General features: G+C 38.6%; 1 pseudogene; it reads right to left on the reverse strand.

The window, feature by feature from the left end:
- Positions 1-2889: 2889 nt before the first annotated feature.
- On the reverse strand, positions 2890-7380 carry LOC129650870 (10 kDa heat shock protein, mitochondrial-like; annotated as a pseudogene).
- Positions 7381-18923: the final 11543 nt, after the last annotated feature.

Genomic DNA, 18923 nt, shown 5'->3' on the forward strand with positions numbered 1-18923 from the left:
AATTCTGTAACAGAAATAGCATGAGGAAGAGGAGAAGGGGACAACAGAGGATGAGATGGGTGGATGGCATCACCAACTCGATGGACATGAGTTTGACAAGCTCTGGGAGTTGGTGATGAACAGGGAAGCCTGGCGTGCTGCAGTCCATGGGGTCGCAAAAAGTTGAACATGACTGATCGACTGAACTGAACTGAACAAAAATGGTAAACATAGACTGTAAAAATTCATAGTTCATATTGAATGATTTTCTTATTCAGATTTGGGGAAAGCTTTATCAAGTCAGAATAAGAAAAAATATATATATATATAAATTTTTTTTGCCACTCCATGAGGCATTTGGTGTCCTAGTTCCCCAACCAGGGATTAAACCTGTGCCCCCTGCAGTGGAAGCACAGAGTCCCAACCACTGGACCACCAGGGAAGTCCCTCTAATAATTATTCTTCTAGTCACAAACCTTTAAAATGATATTTGGCAAAACTAATACAATTATGTAAAGTTTAAAAATAAAATAAAATTTAAAAATAAATAAATAAATAAAATGGTTTTCAAGTCAAAATCCAAATTTGTGCACATGTCCCAAACAGGGTCATAGGAGACAGGAATATATTTGAATATTGTCTCACTTTTCTTAAAAGAAGATGGAAAATAATTAGCTTGACTGGAAAGATGAGTGTTAGCGAACCACACTGCTGAACTCCATTTTGCTGTCTGCTCTGGATGAAAGCCATTTGAAAGCAGACAGCTCCCTCCTCCTAGCTCTGCAGAACCTTAGAGCATTCATTGCAGAAAATTTCTCCTGTGGGCCCATATGTTTCCCCAGATACCTTTCTAAAATCATTAGCTTTGCTAACCTTTTAATCTGTGAATTCCCCTGCTGTGAATGAGGAAGTATTTGAGTTTTTTTTTTTTTAAGATTCCGGATAATACCTTAGATTTCAGAGAGTAGCAGAGCCATAAGAGACCTTTATATATAATCTAGTCTGGTATCTTGATGCCAGAAAAATGTTGAATAATGCTAAGGTGGTTTATATTGCTACCTTTTAGTATCTGAGAGGAAAGGCTGACTTTTTTTCTTCTTTTTTACTCATACCAAATTTCACTTCAGTTCCGTTGCACAGTCGTGTCCACCTCTTTGTGACCTCATGGATTATAGCATGCCAGGCTTCCCTGTCCATCATCAACTCCTGGAGCTTGCTCAAACTCATGTCCATCGAGTTGGTGATGCCATCCAACCATCTCAACCTCTGTCATCCCCTTCTCTTCCTGTCTTTAATCTTTCCCAGCATCAGGGTCTTTTCCAATGAGTCAGTTCTTCACATCAGGTGGCCAAAATATCAGAACTTCAGCTTCACCATCAGTCCTTCCAATGAATAGTCAGGACTGATTTCCTTTAGGATGGACTGGTTTGATCTTCTTGCAGTCCAAAGGACTCTCAAGAGTCTTCTCCAACACCACAGTTCAAAAGCATCAATTCTTCAGCACTGGAGCCTCGTGGGCTGCCGTCTATGGGGTCGCACAGAGTTGGACACGACTGAAGCGACTTAGCAGCAGCAGCAGCAGCTTTCTTTATGGTCCAACTCTCACATCCATACATGACTACTGGAAAAACCATAGCTTTGACTAGACGGACCTTTGCTGACAGAGTAATGTCTCTGCTTTTTAACATGCTGTCTAGGTTGGTCATAGTTTTTCTTCCAAGGAGCAAGCATCTTTTAATTTCATGGCTGTAGTCACCATCTGCAGTGATTTTGGAGCCCCCCAAAAATAAAGTCTGTCACTGTTTCCACTGTTTCCCCATCTATTTGCCATGAAGTGGTGGGACCGGATGCCATGATCTTAGTTTTCTGAATGCTGAGTTTTTGTTTTTGTTTTTTAAATTTCTGGCTGTGCTGGATATTAGCTGCAGTGTGTGGGTTTCTCATTATGGTGGCTTCTCTTGTTATGAAGCATGGTAGGGCCCAGGCCAGAGCTGGGCTCAGTAGTTGTGGCATATGGGCTTAGTTGCTCTGTGGGACTTGGGATCCTCCTGGGCCAGGGATTGAACCTGTGTCCCCTGCATTGGCAGGCAGATTCTTATCTGCTTTACCACCAGGGAAGTCCCTGAATGTTGAGTTTTAAGCCAGCTTTTTTACTTTCCTCTTTCATTAAGAGGCTCTTTAGTTCTTTTTCACTTTCTGCCATAAGGGTGGTGTCATCTGCATATCTGAGGCTATTGATATTTCTCCCAGCAATCTTGATTCCAGCTTGTGCTTCATCCAGCCTGGCATTTCACATGATATACTCTGCATTGAAGTTAAACAAGCGAGGTGACAATATACAGCCTTGATGTACTCCTCTCCCAATTTGGAACCAGTCTGTTGTTCCGTGTCCAGTTCCATCTGTTGCTTCTTGACCTGCATACAGATTTCTCAGGAGGCAGGTAAGGTAGTCTGGTATTCCCATCTCCTGAAGAATTTTCCACAGTCTGTTGTGATCCACACAATCAAAGACTTTGGCGTACATAGCTCTATTTGTTTATATTATATATAGATATGTATACTTTGTCTATATTTAACAACTGAATAGTAGTTATCTATCACTTGAATATAAACAGTATTATCCACTGTCTTAACTTTTTAACTGATTTTGTAGGTCTTTTTGTCAGAGTGTTTCAGGACCTGTAACTATTTGGTCTGAGTCTGATATAGTGGGAAAACCCTGTGTTGCTATTTGAATCTCCTATCTTTGCTACTTAATATCCTGGCCATTTGCTACTTTCTAACAGTCAGTAATGCGTGTGTGTGTGTGTGTGTGTGTGTGTGTGTGTGTGTGTGTGTGTGTTTTAAGTCAGTAACATTTTTGATAGTTCCATATTTGGTTTAGACACAAAACTTTACAAAGTATTTTGTTCATTTTAACCAATCCTATAATGAAAGACAAAAATAATAAATAGAACAAGTTTCTAAGCATCAACTATTTTCAAACACTTGACTTTTTATTCTTTGTGTTACAATGTTATAAATTTATATATGGCATTTTGTGTATTTTTTCACCCCACAGATAGATGTATAGGGGAGAGAAAATTGACTTTGATTTCAGATAGTACTAATTTCAATTCTGACTATCAGTTAATAATGGTATGACTTTACACTCATTATTATCTTTCTCAAGCTTCATTTATGAATGGAAATGAGTATTACCTTTGGAGTCATTTTTTGTTTGGAGTTGTTGTCTGTTTGTTTTGGAAATATTTAAATCAGTGCAATGAAACTGAATTTTAGAGACACTGGATGTCATTAATTTGGATATCATTAGTTTATTATAAAAGGAAAGCATAGAAATTATTTACATGAAAGATTTCAAAACTTCCCTGGGATTGACAGCTTCACGTGGTGCCATCTCAATAGTAATTTATTTCCATTTACTTATTTTCCAAGAATGTCATCATCTCTAATAAGAAATAATTCTTACTGTCTAGAACCACTTTAATGCCTCCATATTCTGGAGGAAGAATTAACTCTAACTTTATCTCCAACTTTCACAGGAGCTGGTTTCCTTTAGAGCCCCATCCAACAGCTACTACTATTGCTTGAAATACTTTTCCTTGAGGTTTTTCTGGAAGCATAATGCCTCCTTTGGTTACAGTTTCAGTTGTGCTCATTTCAACTAAAATTGGCCAAAGAGAGGAAGAAACTTTCTAAATACCTGTGATGCCTTGAGCAGCCCCCATTGTGATTAGTACTCTGTGCTTCTGCTACGAGGAGAGACTCGCAGTTGAAATCATCTTTTTAACATGCTGTCATGTTCAGTTCCACTAGCAAATTCTATCAGCTTTACCATCAAAATATGCACATTACTTTTTATCACATCACCTGATTTTGTAGCATTTATAGCATATGAAATTACCTTGTTTGTATATTTATGTTTAAAATTTCTCCTTAATTAAAATGCAAGCTCCATGTCTGTTTTTGTGGAAATCAATTTTGATTGCTGTCTCTGAAACCACTTTTTTTCTCTTATTTGTTGCCAAGATAAACTCCCCTCTTTTTTTAAAGGGTATGCATGTGTTCAATCCCAGGGATTGAGGGAACCCTGTTTCGCTTTGCCAGATGCTTGCTTTCTCAGTCTCCTTCATAATTGGACCCAGTTCTGGCCAAAGCAACATAAAGGGAAGTCTGCTAGGGTGTTTCTGGGAATGACTTTTCTCCCTGATCAAAAAAGATTGCAACTTGAGGAAAGCCCTCTTGTTTCACTCCTATCCCTTGCTTTCTGCTTTTGGAAATGTTCTGTGAAGGTATGCCTGAAGCCAATTTAAGACCTTGAGGGTCTTAACGTAAACAGAATCAGAGATGCCAACTGGTGCTGTAACACTGTGAAGCTGCTTAGCCAATCGTAAAGCCACTTTTCTTCAGATTTATTACTACATAGTAGGTGCTTAGTATGAAATTTGTTGTTGAAATGTTCAACTTGGTGATTGATTGGACGAACACAGGGTGTGAAGAAAACTGAGAAATGAAGGTTAGTTTTCCGGTTCTTGGTTTAAGTAACTGGTTGAATGGTGGTATTTTTCAATGAGATCAGAATCCTGAAGGAAGAAGTGGGTGGGAACTGAAGATGGGACAGAGGAGAAGCTAACAGTTCAGTGTTTGACACATTTTGAGGTTTAAGTATCTGTGGTACATGTACTTGGAGATATTCATCAGTCAGTCATATATGCAGGTATAAAGAGAGAAGAGAGAGATACAGATTTGAAAAGTTTTCAACATAAAGATGATAAATAAGCCATGAGGATGATTAAGACCAGTCAGGGGAATATATAGAGCTAGGAGAGTCATGGTCTTTTTTTTCTTTCCTTTAATATTTATTTACTTGACTGTACCAGGCCAAAGAATATTCTAACTACTGCACAATTGCACTCATCTCACATGCTAGCAAAATAATGCTCAAAATTCTCCAAGTCAGGCTTGAAAAGTATGTGAACCGAGAACTTCCAGATATTCAAGCTGGATTTAGAAAAGGCAGAGGAACCAGAGATCAAATTCCCAGCATCCATTGGATCATAGAAAAAGTAAGGGAATTCCAGAAAAACATCTACTTCTGCTTCATTGACTACACTAAAGCCTTTGACTGTGTGAATCACAACAAAGTGTGGAAAATTCTTCAGGAGATGGGAATACCAGACCACCTTACCTGCCTCCTGAGAAATTTGTATGCAGGTCAAGAAGCAACAGTTAGAACCAAACATGGAACAACAGACTGGTTCTAAATTGGGAAAGAGTATGTCAAGGCTGTATATTGTCACCTTGCTGATTTAACTTCTGTGCAGAGTACTTCATGTGAAATGCTAGGCTGGATGAAGCACAAGCTGGAATCAAGATTGCTGGGAGAAATATCAATAGCCTCAGATATGCAGATGACACCACCCTTATGGCAGAAAGTGAAGAAGAACTAAAGAGCCTCTTGATGAAAATGAAAGAGGAGAGTGAAAAATCTGGCTTAAAACTGAACATTCAAAAAACAAAAATCATGGCATCTGATCCCATCACTTCATGGCAAATAGATGAGGAAACAATGGAAACAGTGACAGACTTTATTTTTGGGGGCTCTAAAATCACTGCAGATGGTGACTGCAGCCATGAAATTAAAAGACACTTGCTCCTTGGAAGACAAGCTATGACCAACCTAGATAGCAGATTAAAATGTAGAGACATTACTTTGCTGACAAAGGTCCATCTAGTCAAAGCTATGGTTTTTCCAGTAGTCATGTATGGATGTGAGAGTTGGACTATAAAGAAAGGTGAGTGCTGAAGAATTGATGCTTTTGAACTGTGGTGTTGGAGAAGACTCTTGAGAGTCCCTTGGACTGCAAGGAGATCCAACCAGTCCATCCTACAGGAAATCAGTCCTGACTATTCATTGGAAGGACTGATGGTGAAGCTGATGTTCTGATATTTTGGCCACCTAATGTGAAGAACTGACTTATTGGAAAAGACCCTGATGCTGGGAAAGATTGAAGACAGGAAGAGAAGGGGACGACAGAGGTTGAAATGGTTGGATGGCATCACTGACTTGATGGACATGAGTTTGAGCAAGCTCCAGGAGTTGATGATGGACAGGGAAGTCTGGTGTGCTGCAGTCCATGGGGTCACAAAGAGTTAGACATGACTGAGTGACTGAACTGAATTGGGTCTTAGTTGTGGCACATGAGATCTTTGACCACTGTTGTGGCATGCAGGATCTTTAGTAGTGGCTTTCAAACTTTTAGTTGTGATATGTGGGATCTAGTTCCCTGACCAGGGATTGAACCCTGGCCCCCTGCATTTGGAATATAAAGTCTTAGCTACTGGACCAGCAGGGAAGTCCTGAGAGTTGTGGTCTTAATAGAGAACCTAGCTTTAGTAGGGAATCTGAAGAATGATCATATTTGAAGTAGAGAAAAGGGTCCTCTAATAGGAGTCTGGGAAGCAATGATGAGTGAGGGATAACTAGGGGAGTTTCACAATCCAAGGAGAGAGTTTCAAGACAGAGAAGTAGCAAAATGTCAAATGCTGCAGAGAAGTTAATTAACGACTGGAAAGTGTACATTGTGTGCTTGTAGAAAACAATGTGGTTTCTGTTTTTATTTATTTATGGGACAAATATATATTGAGAGCATATGATGGCGGGTACTCCTTTTAAGTGTTAGGTAGTTATAACCTGGGCTTTCCAGGTGGTTCAGTGGGTAAAAAATCCACCTGCCAATGCAGGAGACATAAGAGACAAAGGTTAGATCCCTGGGTCAGGAAGATCACCTAGAAAAGGAAATGGCAACCCAGTCCAGTGTTCTTGCCTGGAAAATCCCATGGACAGAGGAGCCTAGTGGGCTACAGTCCAGGGGTAGCCCAGGGGGTCACAAAGAGTCGGACATGCTATGGTGACTGAGCACAAAGCACACAGATAAAACAATGAATAAAATGTCCTTTCTTCATGGAGTTTATATTCTAAGAAGGAGAAAGAAAATGAACATATAGCAAAGAGATGAAATATGTTAGGTACTAGTAGGTGCTGTGAAGAAAAGTAAGTCTGGAAAAGAGATTGAAGTTACAGAAGGGTGCTATTTTATTTTAGTTTTTTGAGGAGTGCTATTTTAGTTAGAGTGATTTGAGAAGGCCTCTCTGAGGAGGTAGTTATTTCAACAAAGACCTGGATGAAATAACAGAGTGGGCATTTCAAGCAAAGGGAACATCAGGTACATAAGCTCTGATGTTAAATGTGTACATCATTTTTAAGCATCGATAAAGTCAATGATATCAGAGCAGAGTAAATAAGGAGGAGAGTGTTATGAAATGAGGTCAGAGAAGTAGCCATGTAAATAGTCTAGATCATGTTGGGGTCTTTCATACTAGCTGAAGAAAGACCATGTTTTTATTCTAAAAACCATGGGAAGCCATTACATAGCTTTGAGCAAAGATATGACATATTCTGCCTTATCTTAAAAGGCTTATTCTGGTTGTTGTGAGAATAAACTATAGGGGGTTAATAGTGGAGTAAGGAATAGGAGCTGGAAAGGGATTGCAATAATGCAGATAAAAGATTGCTTGGACCAGTGGACCAGTCAGTGGGGGAGGTGGTAGAAAGTGGTGGGTTTCTGGATATATTTTCAAGGTGATGGTGACTGGATTTATTAATGTACTGGATGAAGATGAGAAAGAAAGAGAGACGCCAATCATGACTCCAAAGGTTTGGGCCTGAGCAACACTGGGGAATACTGAAAAAGGAATAGGTATAGGGAAATGGAAGGAATCAAAAGATCAGTTTAGGATGTTAAGTTTGAGATGCAGTATAGACAATGATTAGGCAAAAGGCTAAAGTGCAGAGAAGTCACATTGGAGATAAGTTTAGGAATCATCAGAATAGAAACTGGATGAGGTCACCGAGGAAGAAAGTATAGATTAAAAGAGGTCCGAGGACTAAATCCTGGAGCACTCCAGCTTTTAAAGATTAGAAAGAGGATCCAGTAGTTGAAAGTGAGAAGGACCAGATAGTGGTGTAGAAAGAAAATCATGAAGAATGTGGTGTTCTGGAAATCAAATGAACTAAGTGTTTCAAGCAGGAAAGTGATAACCATGTCAATTTTTTTCTGGGAATCTGGGTTAGATGAAGTCTCAGAACCAGCTAGAAGATGTGGCATTGTGGAGGTCACTGGTGACTTGGGCAAGAGTGGCTTCAGTGGAAGGAATGGTAGGGATGAATGTAGGACTAATTGGGATGGGTTCAAGAGAGAATGCAAGGCGAGGAAGTGGAGAAAATGGAATAAAAATCTTTTTTTTTTTTTTTTTTTGAGGAATTTTGCTTTAAGAAAGCAAAGGGTTATATAGCTGGGATAGCTGGATAGGGATATTCAATAAGGAGAGATTTAAAAAAACATATTTTAGCATGTTTGTTTGCTAACGAGAATAAACAAAAGAGAGGGAAAACTGATGGTGTGGAGAAAAGGGGATAGTTTAAGGAGCCAAGTTTTAAGTAGTGAAATGGGTGCATGACTGAAGGGGCTAGCCCTGGAGAGAAAGGACTTTGATAGTTCATCCACTGACCTGGGGGGAAACCAGAGTATATGAGTTTGGATTCAGGTTGGCAGTTAGATTTGGTGGTGGGAATAAGTGGAATTTCTCCTCTAATTGCTTCTTTTCTCTACCCTACCCAGTGAAATAAGAGAAGAGGTAATTTGTCCTTATTCTCCCCTCATTTCTTTATAAGAACAGAACCCTGATTTTGTTGAGAGCAGGGTGCTGAGCTTCTGTTCCAACTATTTCATGGACATCCATGTGACTAAATTCTGGTAAGTTATTAGTGGAAGTGGTTTGATGAGGTTTCTGAGAAACAGGATTAACTGAGCTGTTATATGTCTTTGCCCTTTGTCCTTGTCTTACCTAGAATATGAACATGATGACTGGAGTTCTAGCGACCATCTATGATAAAATAATCTTAAGCCATTGCTAAGGACAGAGGAAGTTAGACTCTAGGTCCCTGATTACATTGTGGAGCTGCCCCACAAAACCTGGATTGCCTACCTTGGGACTTCTCGTTATGGTAGAAAATAAAACAATTTATTTACACTTTACTAATTTTTTTCCTCCCTCCCCCTTTTTTGGGTGTGTGTGTGTCTGTTATTTGCAGCTGCTTGTACTTCATAACTGATGTGGTGGTAGGACCGTGTGGAATTTTCCTTCTTAATTTATTTTCCTTTTCTTTTTTAAAAAATAAAATAAGAGGAGAGAGGTCATTGGCTGTGTGAGGATTGTAGAGGGAGTGTTGGAAGTTTGAGGGGAGAAAATGTATAAATTAGTCATCTGTGAGAGTGGAAGAGTAAATTAACTAGGGAAATAGAGTAGAATTTTCAGGTATTGTTGAAGGTATAGTAGGGTTTTTAGGCATTTGTAGTTGTAAGTATAAAGTGATATCAGTCATCCTGCTTATATTTTTCTCTAGTCAGATTCAGCTGCTTAGGTAGAGAGTTGGATTTATCTAGGAACAGTGCTTTGCTAAAACTACTAGGTCACCACTGTGAAACAGAAGACAAGGTAGAGTTGAGTCACTGGAAAGGTAGCTGAATAACTTACTGGATTTTTAAGAACATGTAATGAAAACATAGACTTGAAAACAAAACTTTAAACACATTTTTAATAGATAAAAATTTCCATGATTCAAAAATTGAAGAAATGAAAAGATATATTGAGAAGTTTTGATCCTACCTTGTGATGGTTAATTTTACATGTCAACTTGACTGGGCCACAGGATGCTAAGATAACTGGTTAAACATTATTTCTGGGTGTGTCTGTGTGGGTATTTCTGGAAGAGATAAACATTTGAATTGGTGAACTGAGTAAAAGCAGATCACGCTCCGTAATATGGGTGGGCACCATCCAATCTGTTGAGGGCCTAAATAGAACCAAAAGGCAGAGAATGGTTGAATTCACTCTCTGCCTGACTTCTGACAGAGCTGGGATCTCCTCCTGACCTCTGTGCTCCTGGTTCTCAGGTTTCGGGTCTGAATAGGAATCTGTATCTTTGGCTCTCCAACCTTTGAACTACATCCCTGGCTTTTCTGGGTCTCCAGTTTGTAGATGGACAGCAGAGGTTTCTCTGTTTCTGTAACCAATACCTTATAAAATCTCTCTCTCTTTCTCTCCTCAACCTCATTCCCACCTCAATACCAGTTCTGTTTCTCTAGAGAATCCTCACTAAAATACATATTAATGTGCTCAATCATCTTATTCCTCCCCTCTGTCCACTATTGATAAGCATTTGTATTACTTTGTTGTGAATTCTTTTGGTGTTTCTTTATGAAAGTGCATATTACCAAACGATTGATCTGTTTATTCTTATTTCATTCTGTTTTAGATACAAAAGGGTAGTAGCAAACTATTGTGCATGCTGTTCTATACTTTGCTTTATTTTAGAAAAAATTATTTTATTTGGCTGCACCAGGTCTTAGTTGTGGCATGCAGGATCTTTAGAACTAGTGAGATCTAGTTCCTTGACTGAGAATCAAACCCAGGCCACCTGCATTGGGAGCTCATGGTGTTAGCCACTGGACCACCAGGCAAGTCCCCTCTACCTTGTTTTTTTTCACTTGTCAGTATATGCTAGATATCTTTTCCTATCAACACCTGGTGAATAGTCTCATTATTTTTATTTTTCATCTACAGAGTACTCTGTTGTCATAGGTATATCATGATTTAGTAATATTTTGAAAGCAAGGCCTTTATTTGCAGGAACTAGGTTTTGTTAAGGCTTTGTGGATTTGAAGGAACTAGTGTAGCAGGACTTCATATTTTAAGTTCCTGCCAGGATCCACAAAAATGTGAAGAATGCATGATGGTGAAAAAAATCATTATCTCTTCAAAAAGAAGAAAGAATTCAACCAACAGATAGGAAGTGGTGAATCTAAGGCAGAATGATTAATGTTTAGCTGCTTATGGATTACTGTGACAAGATCCAGCGTTCTTATATCTTACTCCACTGGGCCTTGACCCTGGCCGTTAAGGTGAGGGTAGATTAGCTGGTTGAGGAGATGTTCTAAGCAGATAAAATTTGTGTTTCACTTTCTAGGGTATAGCATGGAGAACTGCAAATCTCTTAAAGAAGTACAACGTAGTGCCTGAGCAGGGAAGTAGCCACAGCTGAGGGAAGTGCCTAGGCAGACTAAAAGCAACCTTACAAATTCCTTCCCCATACCCTACCATGATGGGCAAAGCAGCTGAGAGATCCCAAGTACCCAGTGGGATGTAGAAGTTCTGAGATGGCTGGCAATCTGAAAGAGATTTCAAAGTTGAGTAAAAAGGACTTAGACTAGAGGCCAAGGCAGGAACCCGAGATATCAGCACAGGAAGTCTAAAGACAGGTGTGCTGAATTACAATTCAGCAAAGGCCAGCAAGGACAGAAGATAGTACAGGAGTCAGATTCCCTTCCTCCAATTTAAGAATAATACCCAAGTCCCTCTAGGAACTTAAATCACTTTAGAAAATAAGAGAAAGAGACGATAAAAGTTTAAGTCTTGATTTTGATCAAATATTCACTCAAATGAGACTATTCTAAATAGGAAGTAACTGATTTATCGTAAAAGTAGTATTTAAGCTTTTTTCAGTTGCTGGGGGTTTGTGAGATGATGAATTTCAGTTATAGAGAAGGGAAATCCAGATGAACTAAAAAAAAAATAGACTAATGGGCATTTGGCAGAGATGTGGGAACATTTTGAAAATTTTATATGGAAAATCAAAAAAGGCAGTTATGAAATTCTGCAAAATAAAAATTTGTGTGAGGAAGGAAGCATGATTATAATACACTGTTTGCTTCAGCAATGAGTAATACTTAAATAATCATAGTAGCATAAATACCAGCTTGTTTAAATTGAAACTTTGTCAGTGAGATAATAGCCAGGAAGCGAAATGTGACAAGTATAAAAGAACTAAGTTCTCAACCAATATGGTGAAAGATAAAAAATGTCTAAAACTGAGAAATCAAGACATTCCAGCATAGGCATATTATTTAGAAATAAGTAGGTTAATTCCAAAGGAAATAGCTGAATTGGGAGTAATTGCCTCTGGTGAAAAGGTCTAGGTTAGAGGAGGAATGAGGAAGGAAAACTGTTGTTGTTTTAAAATAATAGTACTTGATTTGTGGTTTTCATAAATTTTTTTAATTGAAATATAACATATATATAACAACCTAAATACAGAAAATGGTGCAGCTTGTAAAAGTATAGTTTGAAAAATTAACCTAAAGTGAACAAACCTGTGTAAATTAGAGTTGAGATGAAGAATATTTCATTTTTAAACTATGTACATGTATTCTTTGATAAATCTTTAAAGTTAATAATAGTAAAGAGCTAAGATATCATAGTAAATATAATAGTAAATAATAAAGAGCTAAGATACCAGCAAAGTAATGCTCAAAATTCTCCAAAGTAGGCTTCAACAGTACGTGAACCAAGAACTTCAGATGTTCAAGCTGGATTTAGAAAAGGCAGAGGAACCAGAGATCAAATTCCCAGCATCCACTGGATCATAGAAAAAGTAAGGGGATTCCAGAAAAACATCTACATCTGCTCCATTGACTATACTAAAGCCTTTGACTGTGTGGATCACAACAAAGTGTGGAAAATTCTTCAGGAGATGGGAATACCAGACCACCTTACCTGCCTCCTGAGAAATCTGTATGCAGGTCAAGAAGCAACAGTTAGAACCAGACATGGAACAATGGACTGGTTCCAAATTGAGAAAGAAGTACATCAAGGCTGTATATTGTCACCTTGCTGATTTAACTTCTATGCAGAGTACATCATGTGAAATGCTGGGCTGGATGAAGCACAAGCTGGAATCAAGATTGCCGGGAGAAATATCAATAGCCTCAGATATGCAGATGACACCACCCTTATGGCAGAAAACGAAGAAGAACTAAAGAGCCTTTTAATGAAAGTGAAAGAGGAGAATGAAGAAGCTAGCTTAAAACTCAACATTCAGAAAACAAAGATCATGGCATCTGATCCCATCACTTCATGGCAAATAGATGAGGAAACAATGGAAACAGTGACAGACTTTATTTTTATGGTCTCCAAAATCACTGCAGATGGTGACTGCAGCCATGAAGTTAAAAGGCGTTTGCTCCTTGGAAGAAAAGCTATGACCAACCTAGACAGCATATTAAAAAGCAGAGACATTACTTTCCAACAAATATAAGGTCCATCTAGTCAAAGCTATGGTTTTTCCAGTAGTCATGTATGGATGTGAGAGTTGGACCATAAAGAAAGATGAGTGCTGAAGGATTGATGGACTTTGGACTGTGATGTTGAAGAAGATTCTTGAGAGTCCCTTGAACTGCAAGAAGATCAAACCAATCTATCCTAAAGGAAATCATCCCTGAATATTCATTGGAAGGACTGATGCTAAAGCTGAAGCTCCAATACTTTGGCCACCTGATGTGAAGAACTGACTCATTGGAAAAGACCCTGATGCTGGGAAAGACTGAATGCAGGAGGAGAAGGGGACAACAGAGGTTGAGATGGTTGGATGGCATCACTGACTCAATGGACATGAGTTTGAGCAAGCTCTAGGAGTTGGTAATGGATGGGGAAGCCTGGTGTGCTGCAATCCTTGGGGTTGCAAAGAGTCAGACGTGACTGAGGGACTGAACTGAACTGAGGATAAAGCTAGTAAGATCATCTTAATAGCTTATTTGATTAATGCAGGTACAACTTATAAACTAATGAAAATCAGTTAATGAACCTATTTGTGACTCTCTTTTTTAATTCTCTGCTGCTGCTGCTGCTGCTGCTAAGTTGCTTCAGTCGTGTCCAACTCTGTGCGACCCCATAGATGGCAGCCCACCAGGCTCCGCCATCCCTGGGATTTTTAATTCTCTAGATCATATTATAAAAGTTTTGCTATTATCCCAAGTCTTGAATGGTAAAGGTAGACTAGTGGCATAATAGTTTTCAAACACACACATACAAAATCATTGTCTTTTTATGTGATATGTCAAGAAAATTGTTATATCAGAGAAAGTCTGAAAACAGAGAACAGAACATAGTCAAATTTAATCTTAACTAAGTCCTTCACCTTATCCAGAATAGGCAGATAAAAAAAATCTGTATCTAGTTTTCTGAGTAGTAAATATTCTTATCCTTCAGCTTTATAGCAGAGAAAGGCAATTTATAGCATAGTGTCTAAATAAATGTAGTGCCTACATAAGTGATATTTACTCAAGCCTTGGAAGGATGAAGAGGTTTGCTCTAAAAGAGAACATCCCCTGGAAGTACTTTGTCTCATGACACCACTGTTCCCAGTGTTGTATAAAATAGTCCACCGAGACTTTTATTCATTCTGTATTAGAAAAAAATCTGGTAGGATGCCATCTCTGATATATGCTCTTTGTCTAGAGCATGCTTAGATGACATGTGCACATACACACACAGAATCTTTTGTGAGTTTGATTGGAACTGCATTGAATCTATAGATTGATTTGACAAGATTTCTCTGGTGGCTCGGATGGTAAAGAATCCACCTGCAATGCAGGAGACCTGAGTTTGACCCTGAGTCAGGAAGATCCCCTGGAGAAGGGAATGGCTACCCACTTCAGTATTCTTGCCTGGAGAATTCCGTGGATTGAGGAGCGTGGCAGGACGCAGTCCATGGTGGTCTCGAAGAGTCAGACACACGACTGAGTGACTAATATTTTCACTTTTCGTATTTTATGATGTGACCCTTCTACTCACCAAGTATATAATTCCATGTATTTAAGTGTGTTTTAGTGTTTTTCAATAAAGTTTTATTAAATTTGTCTTGCATATTTTGTAATATTATCCCTAGGCACTTTTATATGTTTTTTGATACTGTTATGAACAATATCCTTTGTAAAGTTAAAATCTCTTTTTTTGATATAGAAAAATGTAGTTGACTTTTATATCCAGCAAGTTATAGTATTTTTTAAAGTATTGCCATCTGTTCTCTTTTCTCTTCTGGAACTGCCATTATTTGCTTATTAGGTTTCCTGGATCTATCCTCTAAGTCTTGTATTTTCTATCATGATTTCTGTTTATATTTCAGTTCTTTGCTTTGTGATAGTTCTTCTCCTTAATTTTCCAGCCACAATTCAGATCTCAACAGTAAACATTCTATCCTTTAATTCATCTGCAAGTTGTTTTCTTGAACGACCATAGCTTTTCTATAAATTCTTTACTTTTACCTATTCTCATATATCCTTAAATGTCAGCTCATTACTCATTAGGATTTACATTCTTAGTTACCCTTTTTATTGCTAAATTTCTTCTTGCATATCCGTGCTTTCATTTAGGATTCTTTTTCTTTTGCTTGAAGAATTCCCTTTAGTATTCCTTTAATACAAGCCTCCCAAGTGGTGAGTTCTCTTCAGTTTTTGTTTGTCTGAAGATGTATTTAATTTTTATTTTTCTTTTTACTTTATTTTTGAAAGGTATTTTTTATTGAGTTTAGAGTGCTAGCTTGGCAGTTATTATCCTACAGCCCAGCATGTCATTCCATTATCTTTGGCTTTCATCACTCTTGAGAAGCCAACTGTTAGCCAACTGCTGTTCCTTCGAAGATGTGTCTCACTCCTGACTGTGTCTCTCCACTTTTTAAAGATTTTTTCTTTATCTTTTGGTTTCAGCAACTACATTATGCTATATCTAAATGTGCTTTTCTTTGTATTTATCCTGCTTGATTTCATAGGATTTCTTATTTGTGACTTTCATTAGTTTTGAGCATTTTTGGTCATTTTTTTCTTCAAATAATATTCCTAGCCCGTTGTTTCTCTCTTGTCTTCTTGATCTCTAGTTATATCTGTGTTAGTTTTGTTTGTTTTTTTGTTTTTAGTGTCTCTTAACATATTTTATGCTTTTTTCCCTGTATTTTCTTTTCTTTTTTCAGACCCTGCAGTGTGGCTTGCAGGGTCTTAGTTCACCAACCAGAGATCGAACTTGGGCCTCCTGCAGTGGAAGCAAGGATTCCTAATCACTGGGCCACCAGGGAATTCTCATTCTTTTTCTTTTTTTAATCTCTTAAGCTTCAGTCTGATTTTTCTCACCTGCTTCTAGTTCACAAAGTACCTTTCATTTGTGTGTCACTCCAGTATTCTTGGGCTTCCCTGGTGGCTCGGCTGGTAAAGAATCTGCCTGCAGTGTGGGATACCTGGGTTTGATCCCTGGGTTGGGAAGATCCCCTGGAGAAGGGAAAGGCTACCTACTCCAGTTGTTCTGGCTTGGAGAATTCCATGGACTATGTCCATGGGGTTGCAAAGAGTGGGACAAGACTGAGTGACTTTCACTTTCACTTTTGTGTGCAGTGTGCTGTTATATAAGCCCTGTTGAATTCTTAAATGTGATTATTTTTCAGTTCTAGAATTTCCATTTTATACTTCATACAGTTTCCTCTACTGAATTTGTCTGTTTTGTCATTTAATTTACCAAACCTATTCATTGTGGTTGGCACAGTGGTAAAGAATCTGCCTACCAATGCAGGAGATTCACAAGAGATTCAGGTTCGATCCCTGGGTCAAGAAGATCTCCTGGAGTATGAAATGGCAACCCACTCCAGTATTCTTGCCTGGAGAATCCCATGGACAGAGGAGCCTGGCAGGCTACAGTCCATGGGATCGCAAAGAGTTGAACATGACTGAAGTGACTTAGCATTCTCACAAAGAGATAATTTGAGGCTGTGGATGGTATAGTCTTCTTCTTGCAAGGGTCTGACTATTTTAATCTAATCAGGGATTTCGTGATGAGAAGTTGAATTTTAGTATTTATAGGAGCTGGTCTCTCCTTTGGTTTAGGCCTTTGAGGGTTTCAATTAAAAGTAAGGAGTGGTTGCCAGGGTGCCTCTCTCTTATTAGGTCCTGAACTTCCAGGTTTTCCCTGCAAGCTCTGTAAGACTATGAGTGAAGTGAGTGAGTGAAGTCGCTCAGTCGTGTCCAAATCTTTGTGACCTCGTGGACTATAGCCTACCAGGCTCCTCCGTCCATGGGATTCTCCAGGCATGAATACTGGAGTGGGTTGCCATTTCCTTCTCCAGGGGGTCTTCCCGACCTAGGGATCAAACCCGGGTCTCCCACATTGGAGGCAAACGCTTTAACCTCTGAGCCACCAGGGAAGACCAATTTAGTTTCTCAGCTACTTAGCTACTGCTTTCTGCTCACCTTCTCAACCTCTTGTTACTACTTTTGAATCAGTAATTCCTTGAAAGGAAAAGAAGCACTGAATGTTAGGCTTATCTCTTCAAACTCCTTTTCTGTCTGAGATTTTAGCCCTCAAGTCCTTGCTGCCTTGGTCCCTCTTTGATATCTACAAATAGATTGTTTTAATTTTAAATTTTGTTCATGTTTTCCAGTTGTTTTTTGCTGTAAAATTGGTATGCAAGAAACTGCACCCTTACTGAGAGCAGAACTCGCTACAGAATAACTTTCAAAATAAGACAACTGATGCAAGACAATGATACTCAGAGCCTACCTTAAGTTATTTGCCTTTATGTAAACACTGCATCAATGTCAGCAAAGTTTGTGTTCTATTTACCTTTGAGATGCCTTGACTTTTAAGGGCAACAAGTGAATTTTTCCTTAAGAATTTCTTTTCTTGTTGGTCTTATTTCTACCGTATTTACTGTTTTCTTTGTTCTTTCCCCCACTACTTCCCTCATAATTCTGAGTCTCTAATTTGACTCAGGCAAGATGTGTCTAAATTGTTCCATTAAATTGTATTGGCAGGTGATAAAATTATGGCTCACTGTCTCCCTTTAGCTGTAGAGAATAAGCCAATCATCAATGAGACTGAGTGAAAACATTCCTTAGCTTGATTTCCCAATACTAAATCTCAAGTAATCTTTTTAGTTTTTTTTTTCTTTTTTTTTCTTTTTAGTTTTTATATAGTTGTAATAATAACTTGATAGTGTATCTTTGTAACAAGCTTTCATTTAACTAAAAAGCCTTTAACAATTTCCTATTCTCTAGAAATATCTAACAATAATAAAATTTATTTCATGATCTTGCCACATCTAGCCAAGGCTAACTGACCCACAGGAGAAATCCTAACCCAAACTGGTCCAGTCAGATCCTCCCTATCAGAAATTTGACATCTGTGACAATTAAATATAGAGATAGAGTTTTTAGAGCTGCATAATATAATATACAGCTTCTAAGGTGGGTTCCCTATTGTACCCCTCCTTTTAGGAGTCATGTCCTTATGTAATGTTTTCCCCTTGACTATAGGCTGGACCTAATGAGTCACTCCTAACAGACTGCAGCAAAAGTAATAAGGTGTTGTTTGTGAGATTAGATTGGAGAAAGACTTTGGGTTCTACTTTGAGGGCTCTTTTTTGCTCTCTCTCTCTTTTTTTTTTTTTCTCTTTTGCTCTCTTGCTCACTTACTCTGAGGGAAGCCAATTGCCATGTTATGCTGCCCTTTGAAGAGGTCCATGTGTCAAGAAACTGCATGCAGGAGGTCTCTAGCCAAGAGGCAAGGATCTGATGCCCTCGATTGAATACCTGTCTAGATACTAAATTCTGCCAACAACCATGGGAGTGAGCTTGGAAAAGAATCCTCTTTCAGGTGAGTCTTCAGATTAGACTGCAGCCCTGGCCAACAGCATGACTGAAACCTCATGAGAAATCTTTTCTAGTACAACCCATCTTGGCTGCACTCATTTTTCTGGCACTCACTTCATCCTCTCATCTGCTTGTTGCTCTAGTCTTTCTAGTATGGCATTACAATTGATCAGCTTCTTCGGTTCTTGTTTTCTGTTGTTTGCTTCATCAAAGTTTTTCCCATGAGTTCCAGTATTAACTCATTTGGTATATTCTCTTGTATATTGTCACTGGTCTGTGTCATTCCTTCTGTGATATGCTGCAGCAAGGATTTCTATGAACGCCACCCAGAATCCTGGGTTTGTCTTTCATCTG

This window comes from Bubalus kerabau, chromosome 1 (assembly GCF_029407905.1).
Source record: "Bubalus kerabau isolate K-KA32 ecotype Philippines breed swamp buffalo chromosome 1, PCC_UOA_SB_1v2, whole genome shotgun sequence".
NCBI classification, from domain to species: Eukaryota; Metazoa; Chordata; class Mammalia; order Artiodactyla; family Bovidae; genus Bubalus; species Bubalus kerabau.